This window comes from Triticum aestivum, chromosome 2D (genome assembly GCF_018294505.1).
Source record: "Triticum aestivum cultivar Chinese Spring chromosome 2D, IWGSC CS RefSeq v2.1, whole genome shotgun sequence".
NCBI classification, from domain to species: Eukaryota; Viridiplantae; Streptophyta; class Magnoliopsida; order Poales; family Poaceae; genus Triticum; species Triticum aestivum.
In genome coordinates, this window is record NC_057799.1 from 195,147,086 (window position 1) to 195,167,006 (window position 19,921).

A 19,921-nucleotide genomic window follows, 5' to 3' on the forward strand; every position below is an offset into this window, starting at 1 on the left:
GGAAAGGGCGGGATTTTTCCCGCGCGGTAAATGATACTGGCCATACATTTCAAAGGCAATTTTAATGTATGCAAACTGAATAATTAAGTAACGATATGATATCTAGTAAAACTAAAAACACATATGATTTATCGTGTTAGAGTGTAGTAGTAGTGTTGTATTGCATAGTTGTTAGATGTAACATGCGAGAACGTGTAGAGATGTCATTTTGGAGGGCCTACAGAGAGAAAAGCGTAATAGATTCACCGGACTTCAGAATAAGCTGATTACGGTCACTATATACGTTTTGCGGTGATTATACGGTCACTTGCTCACGGTTCAGCATCGGATTGCACTTTGTTGGCCGGCCAAATAGTCTGTGTGGCACCATGTTGACTAGTTAAATTGACCACGTTCCTTGTGGGTCCCACCTGTCAGTTTGCATAGGGAAAAGGTCAGATAAACACAAATTTACACAGGCGCGACAAGACTGCACCCCGTGCGCGGGAATCACCTGGTTGTGTATGTGTCTGTCAGGGCCTGATGTGTGTGCATGCACGTGTAGGTTGAGCACTTGAGCGTGAGAGTGTGTGTTGGTCGTGTGGTGTACTAGTGTGTGCATGCATGCGTGCGTGTGTGCGTGTGAGTGTTGCGTGTGTGTGTGGCTGCGTGTGTACGTGTGAGTGTTGCGTGCGTGCGTGGGTGCATGTGTTCGTGTGAGTGTTGCGTGCATGCAGTTTGTGTGCATGCGTGCGTGTGTGTATAATCACCACACCAGCTCCTGTGTGTTAAAATAGACGGCTCAGCATACCAATACAAGGCCACCTTGTCCGCTGTGCCCGCGGTCATGACTTCGAACCACTGTCCAATATTTTTTTGTCGATTGTTTTCATTCTTACTAGCAAGATGCCCGTGCGTTGCACGTAACATCAAGATGCATTTGTATGACTAGTTTATCTTGTGAGAGAAAAGGATGAACCAGGGAAGGCCTTACTTGCAAATGCGGAGATGTGTGTGGGTACCTTTTTGCAAAATTGTCATAGTTTTTTTCCTATCCGTTAGATATAAATCGGACGTCCTATATTGCAGGATGGCAGGCACACCATCATCACCAACTCTGTTTTTTATAAGAGTGTATTTTATCCCTACTCTTATAAAAAGCATAGTCGGTGATGATCGTGTGCCTGCCATCCTGCAATATAGGCCGTCTGATCTATATTTGACGGATAGGAAGGAAACTATGGCAATTTTCCAAAAAGATACCCACACCCCTGTCCACACTTGCAAATAAGGCCTTCCCTTGTTCATCCTTTTCTCCCACAAGATAAACTACTCATACAAATGCATCTTGATGTTCCGTGCAACGCATGGGCATCTTGCTAGTATTTTATAAGAGTGTAGATATAGAGTAGATACAAGCCGACAGGTGGGCCCGATGGTAGTGAGATAATGTGATGCAACACTAGAGGTGCCATGTGGAGCGTTTAACTGGTCAACTAGTCGTGTATTGAGAAAATACAGAGTTGTACGGTGAGCCCGTGACTGTATAATAACCACAAAACGTAAATGGTGACCGTAATGGGTGGATTCTGAAGTCCAATGTACGTATCGTGCTTTCGCTTCAAATACAATGATCTTCACTGTATATATAGCGAGAGAAAGATGAAACATGCGTGAATGTGTGCTGGGGGCTTACTTTTAGAGGACCTGGAGATAGTTTGTGTGCGTACGTAAAAGGGCATAGAGCGGGGGGGGGGTATGCGATAGAGAGAGAGATGCTCTTCGTTTCTCTTTATTATGACTAACTTTATATATAGTATAAAAATATACAAATTCACAATGCAAAATAAATATCATTGTGGGTGATGTCTACTACGCAACCTTCTTCTTGAAGACGTTGTTAGGCCTCCAAGTGCAGAGGTTTGTAGGACAGTAGCAAATTTCCCTCAAGTGGATGACCTAAGGTTTATCAATCCGTGGGAGGCGTAGGATGAAGATGGTCTCTCTCAAGAAACCCTGCAACCAAATAACAAAGAGTCTCTTGTGTCCCCAACACACCCAATACAATGGTAAATTGTATAGGTGCACTAGTTCGGCGAAGAGATGCTGATACAAGTGCAATATGGATGGTAGATATAGGTTTTTGTAATCTGAAAATATAAAACAGCAAGGTAACTAATGATAAAAGTGAGCGTAAATGGTATTGTAATGCTAGGAAACAAGGCCTAGGGTTCATACTTTCACTAGTGCAAGTTCTCTCAACAATAATAACATAATTGGATCATATAACTATCCCTCAACATGCAACAAAGAGTCACTCCAAAGCCACTAATAGAGGAGAACAAACGAAGAGATTATGGTAGGGTACGAAACCACCTCAAAGTTATTCTTTCCAATCAATCCGTTGGCATATTCCTATAAGTGTCACAAACAGACCTAGGGTACGTACTAGAATAACACCTTAAGATACAAATCAACCAAAACCCTAATGTCACCTAGATACTCCAATGTCACCTCAAGTATCCATGGGTATGATTATAGGATATGCATCACACAATCTCAGATTCATCTATTCAACCAACACATAGAACCTTAAAGAGTGCCCCAAAGTTTCTACCGGAGAATCACGACGAAAACGTGTGCCAACCCCTATGCATAGGTTCATGGGCGAAACCCGCAAGTTGATCACCAAAACATACATCAAGTGAATCACGTGATATCCCATTGTCACCACAGATACGCACGGCAAGACATACATCAAGTGTTCTCAAATCTTTAAAGACTCAATCCGATAAGATAACTTCAAAGGGAAAACTCAATCCATTACAAGAGAGTAGAGGGGGAGAAACATCATAAGATCCAACTATAATAGCAAAGCTCGCGATACATCAAGATCATGCCACATCAAGAACACGAGAGAGAGAGATCAAACACATAGCTACTGGTACATACCCTCAGCCCCGAGGGTGAACTACTCCCTCCTCGTCATGGAGAACGCCGGGATGATGAAGATGGCCACCGGTGAGGGATCCCCCCTCCGGCAGGGTGCCGGAACAGGGTCCCGATTGGTTTTTGGTGGCTACAGAGGCTTGCAGCGGCGGAACTCCCGATCTATTCTGTTCCCCGAAGGTTTTAGGGTATATGGATATATATATATATATATATATATATATATATATATAGGCGGAAGAAATACGTTAGGGGAGCCACAAGGGGGCCACGAGGGTGGAGGGTGCGCCCGGGGGGTGGGCGCGCCCCCTGCCTCGTGCCTCCCTTGTTGCTTTCTTGACGTGGACTCCAAGTCTCCCGGGTTGCTTTCCTTCCAAAAATAACTTCTCCAGAAGGTTTCATTCCGTTTCGACTCCGTTTGATATTCCTTTTCTTAGAAACACTGAAACAAGGAAAAAACAGGAACTGGCACTGGGCTCTGGGTCAATAGGTTAGTCCCAAAAATAATATAAAAGTGTTTAATAAAGCCCATAAACATCCAAAACAGATAATATAATAGCATGGAACAATCAAAAATTATAGATACGTTGGAGACGTATCAGCATCCCCAAGCTTAATTCCTGCTCGTCCTCAAGTAGGTAAATGATAAAAACAGAATTTTTGATGTGGAATGCTACTTGGCATAATTTCAATGTAATTCTTCTTAATTGTGGTATGAATATTCAGATCCGAAAGATTCAAGATAAAAGTTTAATATTGACATGAAAACAATAATACTTCAAGCATACTAACTAAGCAATTATGTCTTCTCAAAATATCATGGCCAAAGAAAGTTATCCCTACAAAATCGTATAGTCTGGCTATGCTCTATCTTCACCACACAAAATATTTAAATCATGCACAACCCCGATGACAAGCCAAGCAATTGTTTCATACTTTTGACGTTCTCAAACTTTTTCAATCTTCACGCAATACATGAGCATGAGCCATGGACATTGCACTATATGTGGAATAGAATGGTGGTTGTGGAGAAGACAAAAAGGAGAAGATAGTCTCACATCAACTAGGCGTATCAACGGGCTATGGAGATGCCCATCAATAGATATCAATGTGAGTGAGTAAGGATTGCCATGCAACGGATGCACTAGAGCTATAAGTATATGAAAGCTCAACAAAAGAAACTAAGTGGGTGTGCATCCAACTCGCTTTATCACGAAGACCTAGGGCATTTTTTAGGAAGCCCATCATTGGAATATACAAGCCAAGTTCTATAATGTAAATTTCCCACTAGTATATGAAAGTGATATCATAGGAGACTCTCTATCATGAAGATCATGGTGCTACTTTGAAGCACAAGTGTGGTAAAAGGATAGTAACATTGTCCCTTCTCTCTTTTTCTCTCATTTTTTTGGGCCTTTTCTCGTTTTTTATGGCCTCTTTTTTTAGTCCGGAGTCTCATCCCGACTTGTGGGGGAATCATAGTCTCCATCATCCTTTCCTCACTTGGGACAATGCTCTAAAAATGATGATCATCACACTTTTATTTTCTTACAACTCAACAATTACAACTCAATACTTAGAACAAGATATGACTCTATATGAATGCCTCCGGCGGTGTACCGGGATATGCAATGAATCAAGAGTGACATGTATGAAAGAATTATGAACGGTGGCTTTGCCACAAATACAATGTCAACTACATGATCATGCAAAGCAATATGACAATGATGGAGCGTGTCATCATAAAAGGAGCGGTGGTAAGTTGCATGGCAATATATCTTGGAATGGCTATGGAAATGCCATGATAGGTAGGTATGGTGGCTGTTTTGAGGAAGGTATATGGTGGGTGTATGATACCGGCGAAAAGTGCGCGGTATTAGAGAGGCTAGCAATGGTGGAAGGAAGAAAAGTGCGTATAATCCATGGACTCAACATTAGTCATAAAGAACTCATATACTTATTGCAAAAATCTACAAGTTATCAAAGCAAAGTATTATGCGCATGCTCCTAGGGGGATAGATTGGTAGGAAAAGACCATCGCTCGTCCCCGACCGCCACTCATAAGGAAGACAATCAATAAATAAATTATGCTCCGACTTCATCACATAACGGTTCAGCATACGTGCATGCTACGGGAATCACAAACTTTAACACAAGTATTTATCAAATTCACAACTACTCAACTAGCATGACTCTAATATTACTACCTCCATATCTCAAAACAATCATCAAGCATCAAACTTCCCATAGTATTTAACACACTCATAAGATATTTTTTTTACTATTCTTGAATACCTAGCATATTAGGATTTTAAGCAAATTACCATGCTATTTAAGGCTCTCAAAATAATCAAAGTGAAGCATGAGAGATCAATAGTTTCTGTAAAACAAATCCACCACCATGCTCTAAAAGATATAAGTGAAGCACTAGAGCAAAAACTATATAACTCAAAAGATATAAGTGAAGCACATAGAGTATTCTAATAATTTCTAAATCATGTGTGTCTCTCTCAAAAGGTGTGTACAGCAAGGATGATTGTGGTAAACTAAAAAGCAAAGACTCAAATCATACAAGATGCTCCAAGAAAAACACATATCATGTGGTGAATAAAAATATAGCTCCAAGTAAAGTTACCGATGAATGAAGACGAAAGAGGGGGTGCCTTCCGGGGCATTCCCAACCTTAGGCTCTTGGTTATCCTTGAATATTACCTTGGGGTGCCTTGGGCATCCCCAAGCTTAGGCTCTTGCCACTCCTTATTCCATAGTCCATCGAATCTTTACCCAAAACTTGAAAACTTCACAACACAAAACTTAACGGAAAACTCGTAAGCTCTGTTAGCGAAAGAAAACAAAACACCCCTTCAAGGTACTGTATTGAACTCATTCTTTATTTTTATTGGTGTTAAAGCTACTGTATTCCAACTTCTCTATGGTTTATAAACTATTTTACTAGCCATAGATTCATCAAAATAAGCAAACAACACACGAAAAACAGAATCTCTCAAAAATAGAACACTTTTTAGTAATCTGTAACTAACGCAAACTTCTGGAACTCCAAAAATTCTAAAATAAATTTTGGACCTGAGGAATTTTTCTAGTAATCGTCTGCAAAAATAATCAACTAAATAGCACTCTCCAGTAAAAAGTTTCAGCTAATCTCGTGAGAGCAAAAGTTTCTGTTTTTTACAGCATGATCATAAAGACTTCACCCAAGTCTTCCCAAAGGTTCTACTTGGCACAAACACTAATTAAAACATAAAACCACATCTTAACAGAAGCTAGATGGATTATTTATTACTAAATAGAACCAAAAAGCAAGAAACTAAAATAAAATTGGGTTGCCTCCCAACAAGTGCTATCGTTTAACGCCCCTACCTAGGCATGATGATTTCAATGATGCTCACATAAAAGATAAGAATTGAAACATAAAGAGAGCATCATGAAGAATATGACTAGCACATTTAAGTCTAACCCACTTCCTATGCATAGGGATTTTGTGAGCAAACAACTTATGGGAACAAGAATCAACTTGCATAGGAAGGTAAAACAAGCATAACTTCAAAACTTTAAGCACGTAGAGAGGAAACTTGATATTATTGCAATTCCTACAAGCATACATTCCTCCCTCATAATAACTTTCAGTAGCATCATGAATGAATTCAACAATATAACCAGCACCTAAATCATTCTTTTCATGATCTACTTGCATAGAAATTTTATTACTCTCCACATAAGCAAAATTCTTCTCATTCGGAATAGTGGGAGTATCATAAGAGACTTGAATACTATAAATTGTTTCCACATCAAAAGAGTAATGTTCAGAGAAAGGGTACTCATAATCATGACAAGTTTTATAAATATAATCATCACTACTCTTTATAGCATAAGTTTCATCACAATAATCATCATAAGTAGCAACTTTGTTCTCATCAAAATCAATTGATACCTCTTCAGAAATAGTGGATACATCACTAAATAAAGTCATGACCTCTCCAAATTCACTTTCATAAATATTATAAGATTCAACATCCTCCAAAATAGTGGGATTATTACTTCCTAAAGTTGACACTCTTCCAAACCCACTTTCATCAATATAATCATCAAAGGTAGAAGGCATGCTATCATCATTATAAATTTGCATATCAAAACTGGGGAGACTAAAAATATCATCTTCATTAAACGTAGCATCCCCAAGCTTGGGACAAAAATTAATTGCAGCAAATATATTCTCAAAAACATCATCTTCTTCAAACATAGCATCCCCAAGCTTGGGCCTTTTATATCATAAGCATAATCACTCTCATCATTAATAGTATGGATAGCACCAATAGTATAGCAATTATCATATTCTTCCAAGCAAGTGCCAAAAAGATTTTCAAGATCATAAGAAGTATCATTATCTTCCCAATCATAATCATCACAACAAGCAATAGGCATAACGAGATCATCATCAAGTGCATCATCTTCCACAATTATTTTTGATTCATTTTCATGAGGCACAACAATAATAGGGGCAACATTATTTGGGAGAGATGTCTTTTTACCTCTCTTCCTTTTTCTTTTCTTCTTCTTCACCACATCATGTGTGGGTTCAATCCTCTTTGTGGAGCTCCTTATTAATGATATTGGTTGAATAGAAGGCTCCTCCTCGTTACCTGATTCATCATCAGAAATAATAGGAGGATATTGGGAAGTCTCTTCCCTTTCAATAGTATTTTCTTCATCTTCTATTTGTTTTCTTTTCTTTATGTAGTTGGCAATATAAGGTTTTTCAATGCAATTGACCGCACAATACATATAAATTTCTTCTAGATCAAAGCCAAGAAGTTTATAACGGGCAAATTCTGGAAGATGCCTAGTTATATGTTTCATTTCTTCGCAACCCATAAGCAAGCTAAGTTCATTATAATGTGCAAGGGAAATCAATTCATCACAAATTTTGGACACGATTAGATCATGAAACAATTTGCATCGGATAGCTAAATGACCCCTTTCATTGCAAAGTTCACAAGTACGGCCAAGAAAATTTAAATTTTCAGCACAAACATCTAGCCTTTCTTGCAACAATATAGTTTCTAAATGTTTATGCCTCTTGCAATATCTATCTTCCCTATTTGGTGTGTATTTGCAAACCCAATGCACTGCACAAAAATTGACATGTTTATAGGAGACATTTTCATCATAACTAGTGCAATCAACATTAGTACTATGGGTATTCAAGGAATTCATACTAACAACATTGCAATCATACTCATCGTTCAAAGATTTAGTAGCAAACATTTTAATGCATTCCTCTTCTAACACTTTGGCACAATTTTCTTTTCCATCATACTCACGAAAGATATTAAAAAGATGAAGCGTATGAGACAAACTTAATTCCATTTTTTTGGTAGTTTTCTTTTATAAACTAAACTAGTGCTAAAACAAGAAACAAAAAGATTCGATTGCAAGATCTAAAGATATACCTTCAAGCACTCACCTCCCCGGCAACGGCGCCAGAAACTGCTTGATGTCTACTACGCAACCTTCTTCTTGTAGACGTTGTTAGGCCTCCAAGTGCAGAGGTTTGTAGGACAGTAGCAAATTTCCCTCAAGTGGATGACCTAAGGTTTATCAATCCGTGGGAGGCGTAGGATGAAGATGGTCTCTCTCAGGAAACCCTGCAACCAAATAACAAAGAGTCTCTTGTGTCCCCAACACACCCAATACAATGGTAAATTGTATAGGTGCACTAGTTCGGCGAAGAGATGGTGATACAAGTGCAATATGGATGGTAGATATAGGTTTTTGTAATCTGAAAATATAAAAACAGCAAGGTAAGTAATGATAAAAGTGAGTGTAAACGGTATTGCAATGCTAGGAAACAAGGCCTAGGGTTCATACTTTCACTAGTGCAAGTTCTCTCAACAATAATAACATAATTGGACCATATAACTATCCCTCAACATGCAACAAAGAGTCACTCCAAAGTCACTAATAGAGGAGAACAAACGAAGAGATTATGGTAGGGTACGAAACCACCTCAAAGTTATTCTTTCCAATCAATCCGTTGGGCTATTCCTATAAGTGTCACAAACAGCCCTAGAGTTCGTACTAGAATAACACCTTAAGATACAAATCAACCAAAACCCTAATGTCACCTAGATACTCCAATGTCACCTCAATTATCCGTGGGTATGATTATACGATATGCATCACACAATCTCAGATTCATCTATTCAACCAACACATAGAACCTCAAAGAGTGCCCCAAAGTTTCTACCGGAGAATCACGACGAAAACGTGTGCCAACCCCTATGCATAGGTTCATGGGCGAAACCCGCAAGTTGATCACCAAAACATACATCAAGTGAATCACGTGATATTCCATTGTCACCACAGATACGCACGGCAAGACATACATCAAGTGTTCTCAAATCTTTAAAGACTCAATCCGATAAGATAACTTCAAAGGGAAAACTCAATCCATTACAAGAGAGTAGAGGGGGAAAACATCATAAGATCCAACTATAATAGCAAAGCTCGCAGTACATCAAGAACACGAGAGAGAGAGAGAGAGAGGGAGAGAGATCAAACACATAGCTACTGGTACATACCCTCAGCCCCGAGGGTGAACTACTCCCTCCTCGTCATGGAGAACGTCGGGATGATGAAGATGGCACTGGTGAGGGGTCCCCCCTCCGGCAGGGTGCCGGAACAGGGTCCCGATTGGTTTTTGGTGGCTACAGAGGCTTGCGGCGGCGGAACTCCCGATCTATTCTGTTCCCCGAAGGTTTTAGGGTATATGGATATATATATATAGGCGGAAGAAATACGTCAGGGGAGCCACGAGGGGCCCACGAGGGTGGAGGGCGCGCCCCCTGCCTCGTGCCTCCCTCATTGCTTTCTTTACGTGGACTCCAAGTCTCCCGGGTTGCTTTCCTTCCAAATATAACTTCTCCAGAAGGTTTCATTCCGTTTCGACTCCGTTTGATATTCCTTTTCTTCGAAACACTGAAACAAGGAAAAAATAGGAACTGGCACTGGGCTCTGGGTCAATAGGTTAGTCCCAAAAATAATATAAAAGTGTTTAATAAAGCCCATAAACATCCAAAACAGATAATATAATAGCATGGAACAATCAAAAATTATAGATACATTGGAGACGTATCAGTGGGCACCATGCAATGCAAGCATTCATACTCCTCCATATAACTTTGTAATGTTGTATATATGTAGAAATTCTAAAGTATTTTTTTGGCCACACTTTATTCAAAAGGATTGTTGTATGCGAAATAAACGTGAAGAGATGGATTTTTAGATCAATGGGGTACGTGATGTAACATGTGTGAATGTGTAGTTGATGCATTTTGCAGGGCCTAGAGAGGTATGTGTGTGTATTACGTATTCGAGAGAGGCATGGATAGAGGGGCCGACAGGGGGGGCGTGGGAGAGATAGCACGAGAAATGAGAGTGGTCTAGAGAGATAGAGACGAATATGATGTCACGGCGAGAGATTCCCTTGAGTGTGTATATGCAAGGGGGGAGTGGATAGAGGCACCAGGAGAATATTTTTTTGTGTGGTGTCTGTGTTGGTATGTGTGGGTGTGAGAAGATAACGAGACGTGGGGACAGAGGGTGTGTCACCGCGTGAGGTCCGGTGGGTCGAGGTGAGGCCCTTCGTTCGGTTCCGTCCTTCGCCACTTTGGTTGGCCCGTGACGCATTTAGGGAGACCCATGGATGACTAGTTGTACAAGATAAAGATAACATAATTGTGAAGGACTCTATGTCCACTGACAAAGCCGGCTAGGATTTGTAACCCTAGGTTATCGGACTAAGGTAACCCCTTTATCTCTGATATTACTATTCATCCAACCTAACTTTAAGGGGCATCCTACAGAATGCTCTGCTAGAATCATACTCGTCGATTAGGAAGAGAGGTGTGAGACAATGCGTGAGAGACAGGCCTAAAGATAATGTGCGTACAGGAGACACGTAGGCAGGTCTATGTATATAGAAAGGGTCGATGGGGATTGTGCGTGTGTATGCTTGCGAGAGGAAGAGTGCTTGTGATAAAGGTTAGTGAAAACAGTCGTAAATGGTTACGAGAGGGAGGGAGGGTTATATCGAGAGCATGTGTGCGAGAAAGACACCTCGGGAGAGAGTGTGTGAGCATGTGTGAGAGACCACCGATGGAGAGTGAAACTACACGTAGAAGACTGCTGTACACATTGATTAAAGATATAAACTGTATCCAAATATTAGGATGGGATCATAATATTTGCAATTCGCGTAAGGAACGGTCATTGATCCATCAGACATATAGATTCTATCGAATTTGAGCATGTATATGTTATTATTCGACACAACTGATCCACATAGTTAGTATTTTGAACTCCAGACAATGCATCGCTTTAGCAATCGAATATAAACGTGAGTATAGTTCATGTTGTGTGTGTAAAGCACATTATACATACGAAAGTTACACAATGAAAATTATAAATAGCTACCTATGAACTAGCATACATTTGAATTCAACTTAAGGTGGTTTTAAAAAATCGAATTCAACATGAAGTCCATTCAATTATTTGAATTTGATATCATGGCATTTGTAAATCATACCTAAATTATGGGGGCACCAATCTTTGCTCTGATTTTGTACATAATAGCATATGTAGTCGTGTACAAAATAGATTCTAATTTAGCTCCTCCATTCCAAAATAATCATAGTTATAGGATTTTCAAGTGTCAAAATTTCAAAAATAAGCGGATAATTTAATGAGGTTTTCAAACATACAAGGTCAAATTTAACGTTGTCTATTTAGGTCAATCCTCAAAGTTCAAGAGTACTCTAAACCTGAATGCTTGTGTTTCAAAATTTCGAACAAAGCGCCAAAAGAGCCTCTACTCGCCCGAAACCGCGTGAGACCAATGTTTGGTAGTACAGGAAATTACTTTTCTAATAATAACTCCGACCCGTGAAACCTACCGGCCCGACGTCCAAAGGTCTAAACCGGGGTAGGTTTTTAGCTTCATCTAGACGCCACGCAACCGCCTCCGAAAAACATTCATACACAATGGCCGCCTAAGCACACATGCGCGCGGCCGAAATCGCTCCCGCCCACTATTTGGGACACCTGAGATTACCATCCTACCCCCGACCCGCAGTAGGTCTGAAATTTAAGAGGGGGCAAAGTTTCTACTTTCCCCAAATTTCAAACAAGCGCGTCCCATCTTCTGTTCAAAAAAGCCAAAAACAAGCGCGTCCCAGACCGAAACATGGTTCTCCCCCCCCCCCCCGCCCACCCGTCCGATTCCCCATTCGTACTCCGTGGGTGCAAAAACTACCTCTCCACCAGCCGCGAAACCCCGGCGTCCTCTTCCCCGTCCGCCACCCCATTCCACCCATCAACCGCCGCCCCCCTCCATCACGCCGGAGCCGATACCCCGACGTCGTCGTCAACCGCAACCTCAACCGCAACCCCTCCACGGCTGGTAGTTGAAGCCAAGGCCGAGCCGTCCGTACCCGAGCCAGTTCAACCACGCCGTCCTGCGCCTCACCGCTGCCGCTCCAACTTCGCCACCCTCCACCGCACCGGAGCTGTTCCTGCTACGCCATCCTTCGCCGCCTCGAATCTGCTTCCCCTCCGCCGACATACGGCCACGGCAACACAGTCAACAATTTGTCCATGGGTTCGTCCAAGCCTGCACCCTCCAGAACATCGGTTTCCCCGGCAAAAAGAAGAAGATCGGCGCGACATGTGGAGGCGACCACACCGGCAACCGAAAATGGTACTCCTCTTCCCTTATTCGTGCAAATCTTACGTGTCTGCTTGCACGGTATTCATCCCACAAAAGGCACTAGTTGACCGCTTCTTCTTGATACTAGATGTTCCTAGTAACTCGCGATGCACAAGGCTTCTCCTCATATACTATTTCACCTTAGCTAGAGGTCCGTCGCCCCCTGAATTTCAATTCCTGGTCAGTTGATTCCCAATTAACGGAAGCATTCCTCGGCGTAACAGGCGCTAGCCCGCCTATTACGCTGGGGAAGCAGCGCCTCGGTGTTTATCTTAGGGGCGTGTGGGGCCTAGAGCTACTGGCGCCCAATCTGGAGGTCGGCCGGGATTAAAGGGATGGCCTGGGGGCGCTGCCAAGCACGGCGGTGGTGTGAGGTCGAGGGGAGGGCGGGGCGGCGGAGGCAGGGGTCCGGGCGGGTGGTCGCTGGCGGTTCGAGAAAGATCGTCAATAGTGACTAGAGGGAGGTAGACGAAGGCCATCTGCCCGTTCATTATAGATCGGACGGTTCATTAAAAAAATCGACTGACCTATTTATTTTCAGTCGACTGTTATCTTGATATGACCACATGTGGTGGTGTGCTGGAGGAGTACCTGCATTTCTTGTGCTCATATATTACAAAATCATACGGAGTAGAATCTAATTTTGTTTGCCATGCAATGTTGTAGAGCTATCATATGTCTCCTGTCATTTATTTTTCAGCCACCTGCTATCTGCTACTTTTACAGTGCACTAGTTCTACACACACTTCACCCATACTCTCACTATTGTGTTTTTATGCAAGGGTATTTCAGACTCTGCTGCCATGAGAGAAGCCAAAAAGAAAAGAGAGAAGTCTCTCCAGCGTCGTACGCGAATAGGCCAGACACGTTTCAGCCTTATAATAGGTGAAGTGTCAGCAGATGGAGACGGTAAACGTAGCTCTGGAGTTTATGACCTCGCTCGCAATGAACCACCATCCCAGGTGCTTGCTTTAACTTCGCAGTGTCATATGTGGTTGCATGTTCCATATGGTGTCTAGCTTGTATTCGAAAGGCCGAAGTCGGTCTTTATTAAGATAAGGAAAGATATTTTTTACATGAACCACCATCCTGTGAGCACCAGAAGACAAATAGCTAGTCAGGGCACTGGCCGAGCCAGTGACAAGCCCAGCAAAGAGAGGCATCACCTGGAAGCCAACTAAAAAGCCGCGATGGGGGCGAAGCAGCCCGCCTCCCACCAAGCTCTCAGGTCCTAGATGATCATGCTCACCACTCCAGCCGGATGTCTAGCTTGTATTGCTTCCAATTTTGTTAAATTGCATCTGCTTAGCTTACACATTATACCTTTGAATATGACATGCCTTTCTGTTTTTGGTACATACTAGTACATCTGTGTATTAACCATGTTCTTACATCAAACTAATGTTCTTGTGTATCCCTCATCAATCACTTATGATGAGGCAGTCAGGCAAGTGGATTACTCCTCATTTAAAGAATGCAGCGTCAGCCTCCCGACATGATTCTCAAGAAATAGCAAGGCTAGATGAAGATAGTGAACGTAGCTCTGTAGTTGATTACCGCATTTCCCCTACACTAGCATCGCAGGTGCTTGCTCTAACTTGGCAGCGTGATATGTGGTTGCATGTTGCATATGGTGTCTAGATTGTAATTCTTCCAATCTGGTTAAACTGCATGTGCTATTCTGCTTAGCTTATACATTATACCTGTTAATGTGACATGCCTTCCTGTATTTAGTACATAGTACATCTGTCTATTAAGCATGTCCTAACATAAAACTATTGTTTTTTGTATCCCGCATAAATCAATATGACGAGACACCTTCAGTATATGCAGTGTGATATTAGTTGCATCTTTGATATGATTTATACCATGCGCTGCTTCTAATTTGTTGAAATGCCATTTATGATGGGACACTTTTAACTTGGCAGAGTCATATTGGTTGCGTCTTTCACGTGGTGTCTACCTTGCATTGCTTCTTATTTGGTGAAATGGTTTTTGCTTAGTTTACACAAACAGTTGTGAATATGCCATGCCGTCCTGTTTTTCATATTATTCCATCCTGGAATCATGTGTTTGCCTTACATCAAAGTAGCGATTGTCAGTATCATGCACGAATGAGTTCTGAAGAGTGAATTTTATTGATTTTTCTTGTCGGTTTTACTTGACAATTCAAAATCAATAAAGCGGAAGGAAGTTAGCAAGGCAGCGGATGAAGGTGCTCCTTCCAAATGGAGGGCCTCTACAGATTCTACTCCTCCACCCCCCCCCCTCCCCAAGATGATTTCCAAGACAACACATGCATAGACACTCAACGTAGTTGTGTTGGTGATGAGCACGTCTCCCCTAGTGCACCATCACAGGTGCTCCCTCTAACTTGGCACTGTTATATGTGGTTGCATGTTATGTACGATGTCTAGCTTGTATTGTTTCTAATTTTGTTGAATTTCATCTGCTTACTTTACACATTATACTTGTGACTAAGACACGTGTTCCTGTTTCTAGAACATACAATATCTGTCCATCACACCATGTTCTTACATCAAAGTACATTAGTTCTGAAGAACTAAATTGTTATTCGTTTTTCTTGTCGGCTTGACTTAACATGGCACAAAGAAAGAGGAAGCAAGACAGAACGACAGGGAAAGGGAAGCGGAACATTCCTGCAGATTCTGTTGGTACTGATGGTGCAATAGAAGGTCAAAGTCCAGCGGAAAATTGTACCGACAGGGTATCCCATGCTGCACGAGCTGCAGAACAAGCCAAACAGAAACAAATAGCTGCCACCAAACAAGCAGAGACAACCCTAGTTGTTGCAACACCTTCCACAGTACCACCAGCTGCACGATTTACTCGTTCGTCAACTCAGCTAGCAGCACGTTCCCAAGCTCCCTTGCCACCTGACACTACTTCCGAAGCACTCTTGACACAAGATGAGTTGGCAAGATCAGATGAACTTTGTGAGCTTCAACGGCAAGAAGGTAGTTGCTGGAGTCAAGTTACAGTTGCATGCTTCTTTATATGTAGTCTCACGGTTTGATGTACACTAACACTTCCTATGTTTGTTGTTGGACTAGCACCTAGGCGCAAGAGGAAACAAACATCAGGGATAATGCTCGATAGGTTAACTAAATCTAGAGGAGGAAGAATGGAGATCCGTTTTGAGGCAGGTTTAAAAAGGCCACGTGATGCTACAGAGTCAGCCAAGTTAGTATCAGAGGCAGCGGTTGCTGTTAGGTGTCATGTACGTATCCTCCCAACATGGATTCAGTACAGGAATGACAAAGACGAAACCTAGTTCAACACCTTCCTCGACCATTTATCTGTAAGTATGGTTATGTATGGAAACTAGTAATATTGTCTTGCTCTGTCCAATACTTTCTAGGTTGCTGATAATGAAACTCCCATAATTTTCAACAGATGAGGTTCAAGTTGGATAGCCAAGATGATGCAACCAGACAAGCTTGCACCCATGTTTTCAAGTCTGCTCTGTGACAGTATCGGTATAACTTGAGGAAAACTCACTTCGAAGGCAAGGCTAATAGTGAACTTGCCCAAACATCTCTAGTGGAAAATATATCTGATGAAGACTGGAGAGGCCTCGTTAAACACTGGTCCGATCCAAAGTATCAGGTACATTATATATATATATATGTCATCAGATCACATGTTGAAGTCCTATTTACGCATGTGCCACACAAATCTATCTTCTTGTGGGTGAACTGTTCAAAGAACAAGGCCAACCGTACGAAAGTGAAATTCCAACAGACAACAGGATCTCGTAGCTATATTGCACACTGCGAGGCTCTTGTAATTAGCTGATGTTTCACTCTTTTCGTTGTACCATATTATCAGATCTATATTGACTTGTTCCAAATGTAGAGGAAAGCCCGCAAGAACCAAAAAGTACCTAAACCAAATGTTGTGGGAAATCTTCAAGGACTGTCACACCAGCAAGAAGAAGGGCATGACTACACCAGTCAAAGCCGCTGTTGTAAGTCCTTAATCCTCATGCCTTTTAACTACTACTTACTCTGACTTGTGCCTTGAACTGCATGGTTTGCAGCCAATGTCTATTACTCGTTTCAATTTTATACACAATTGTCTTAGCGTATCATTGCACCTTACAAGGTTTAAAAGAGAGGAGCGATGTTCCTTTGATCTTGACCTGTAATCTAGTTCCATGCTGGACTTGCCCACACAACGTTACAATTGCCTGTTTGTCTGTTCTCAGTTGTTTTGTGATATGAATGATGTCATACTATGCTTACCATATTATAAACTTCGTCTCTTCATCCTTAGCCCTCAATACAATGTGAAGAAATAGACAATACATTAGTGATGGTACATGGTCATATGTTTGGAACCTGGTTTTATTATGTACTTTGCAATAAAATACAACTATTATTTTACATGGGTTCACCAGAATAAGTTCTGTATATAGACCAAAGCTATTTTTTTGGTTTTGCTGCCTCCTTAATATCTTCTGTTCTGGTACTACTAATGTAAAACCACAACTTTTCAGCGAGCTATGGAAAAAATGGTGGAACCGCCACCTTCTGAAGGTGGCGAGGCAACTATAACCGTAATGTCAGCTCTTGCTGCAGTGGGTCAGTACCTGTCCACTCACAGTGCCAAAAGCACGTTCATGCGTAATACTAGCTTGGTTGTTAAGGCAATCTCGTCCAAACTGCCTCATGATCAAGATATGCAAGCTCAAAACAATGTTGTATCTGCGCTCCAGACACAAGTCCATTCCCTAACAGAGACCCTTTGTGAAACAAGGAGAGACATTGTTCGATGTTGTCAAGATATGCATGGTTTTGAAACTAGACTATCAGACATTTGCTAAGTTGTGCAGGAGCCTAGGAGAACTGAAGATGAAGGTTATGGTGCTCCATCGGACAATACAGCATGAAAACGTAACAGTCAGGTCAAATGAACTGAGCTTCTGAACTTCTGGTGGTGCATTTATCTGCTAGACTGCTAACTTTTATGCCAACCTTCCTTTTGTTTTATAGTTGTAATTTGTTTTGGTGCGATACAAAATTTGTTCTTAACGTGCAGCCACCGGCTGAAGAAAACAGCAAGCCATTTTTGTATAGTGTAGGGTGTTCCCTATATTTGCACTGGTGGTGAACTTTGATGCCCACCGGCTATAGCTAACATGGGCCTCCTACGGGCGCGTGCCCCAACCTTGTGGGCCCCTCGTTGACCTGCTCACCTAGATCTTCCTCCTATATATACTCTTATACCTCCAAAACATCCAGGGGAGCCACGAAACCACTTTTCCACCGCCACAACCTTCTGTACCCGTGAGATCCCATCTTGGGGCCTTTTCCGGCATCCTGCCGGAGGGGGATTCGATCACGGAGGGCTTCTACATCAACACCATTGCCTCTTCGATGAAGCGTGAGTAGTTTACCTCAGACCTACGGGTCCATAGCTAGTAGCTAGATGACTTCTTCTCTCTCTTTGATTCTCAATACAAAGTTCTCCTCGATGTTCTTGGAGATCTATTCGATGTAATACTCTTTTGTGGTGTGTTTGCCGAGATCCGATGAATTGTGGATTATGATCACCTTATCTATGAATATTATTTGAATCTCCTCTGAATTCTTATATGCATGATTTGATATCTTTGGAAGTCTCTACGAACTATCGATTCGGTTTGGCCAACTAGATTTGTTTTTCTTGCAATGGGAGAAGTGCTTAGCTAATTTGTGTTCAATCTTGCGATGTCCTTTCCCAGTGACAGTAGGGGCGGCAAGGCACGTATTGTATTGTTGCCATCGAGGATAAAAAGATTGGGTTTTCATCATATTGCTTGAGTTAATTCCTCTACATCATGTCATCATCTTGCTTAAAGTGTTACTCCATTCTTTATGAACTTAATACTCTAGATGCATCCTGGATAGCGGTCGATGTGTGGAGTAATAGTAGTAGATGCAGAATCGTTTTGGTCTACATGACACAGACATGATGCCTATATTCATGATCATTGCCTTAGATATCGTCATAACTTTGCGCTTTTCTATCAATTGCTCGGCAGTAATTTGTTCACCCACCGTAATAATTCCTATCTTGAGAGAAGCCTCTAGTGAAACCTATGGTCCCCGGGTCTATTTTCCACCTTATAAGTTTCTGATCTACAATTCTAGTTTCTGATTTACTTATTTTGCAATCTTTACTTTCCGTTCCATAAACCAAAAAATACCACAAATATTACTTTACCATTTATCCATCTCGACCAGATCTCACGTTGCAAATAACCATGAAGGGATTGACAACCCATTTATCGCGTTGGGTGCAAGGTTGGTGTTTGTTTGTGCAGGTATTCGGTGGCTTGCATGTTGTCTCCCACTGGATTGATACCTTGGTTCTCAATACTGAGCGAAATACTTACGCTACTTTGCTGCATCACCCTTTCCCCTTCAAGGGAAAAACCAACGCAAGCTCAAGAGGTAGCAAGAAGGATTTCTGGCGCCGTTGCCGGGGAGATCTATGCCAAGCCAAGACATACCAAGTACCCATCATAAACTCTCATTCCTCGCATTACATTATTCGCCATTCGCCTCTTGTTTTCCTCTCCCCCACTTCTAAAATGATTTTCGAAAAGATTCGCCTTTTCTTCGCCCCTCTTCCGTTCGTCTTCTCCGTTTGCTTTTTGTGTGCTCGTGTGTTGGATTGCTTGCTTTGTCGCGATGGCCCAAGATAATACCAAATTATGTGACTTTTCCAACACCAATAATAATGATTTTGTTAGTGCTCCGATTTCTCCCGATACTAATGCAGAATCTTGTGAAATTAATACTACTTTGATGAATCTTGTTATGAAAGATCAATTTTCCGGCCTTCCCAATGAAGATGCCGCATCCCATCTTAATAATTTCGTTGATTTGTGTGATATGCAAAAGGAAAAAGATGTGGATAATGATATTGTTAAGTTGAAGTTATTTCCGTTCTCGCTTAGGGATCGCGCTAAAACTTGGTTTTCATCTTTGCCTAAAAATAGTATTGATTCATGGAACAAGTGTAAATATGCTTTTATTTCCAAGTACTTTCCTCCCACTATGATCATCTCCCTTAGGAACAATATTACGAATTTTAAGCAACTTGATCATGAACATGTTGCACAATCTTGGGAGAGGATGAAATTGATGATTAGAAATTGCCCTACTCATGGTTTGAATTTGTGGATGATTACATAAA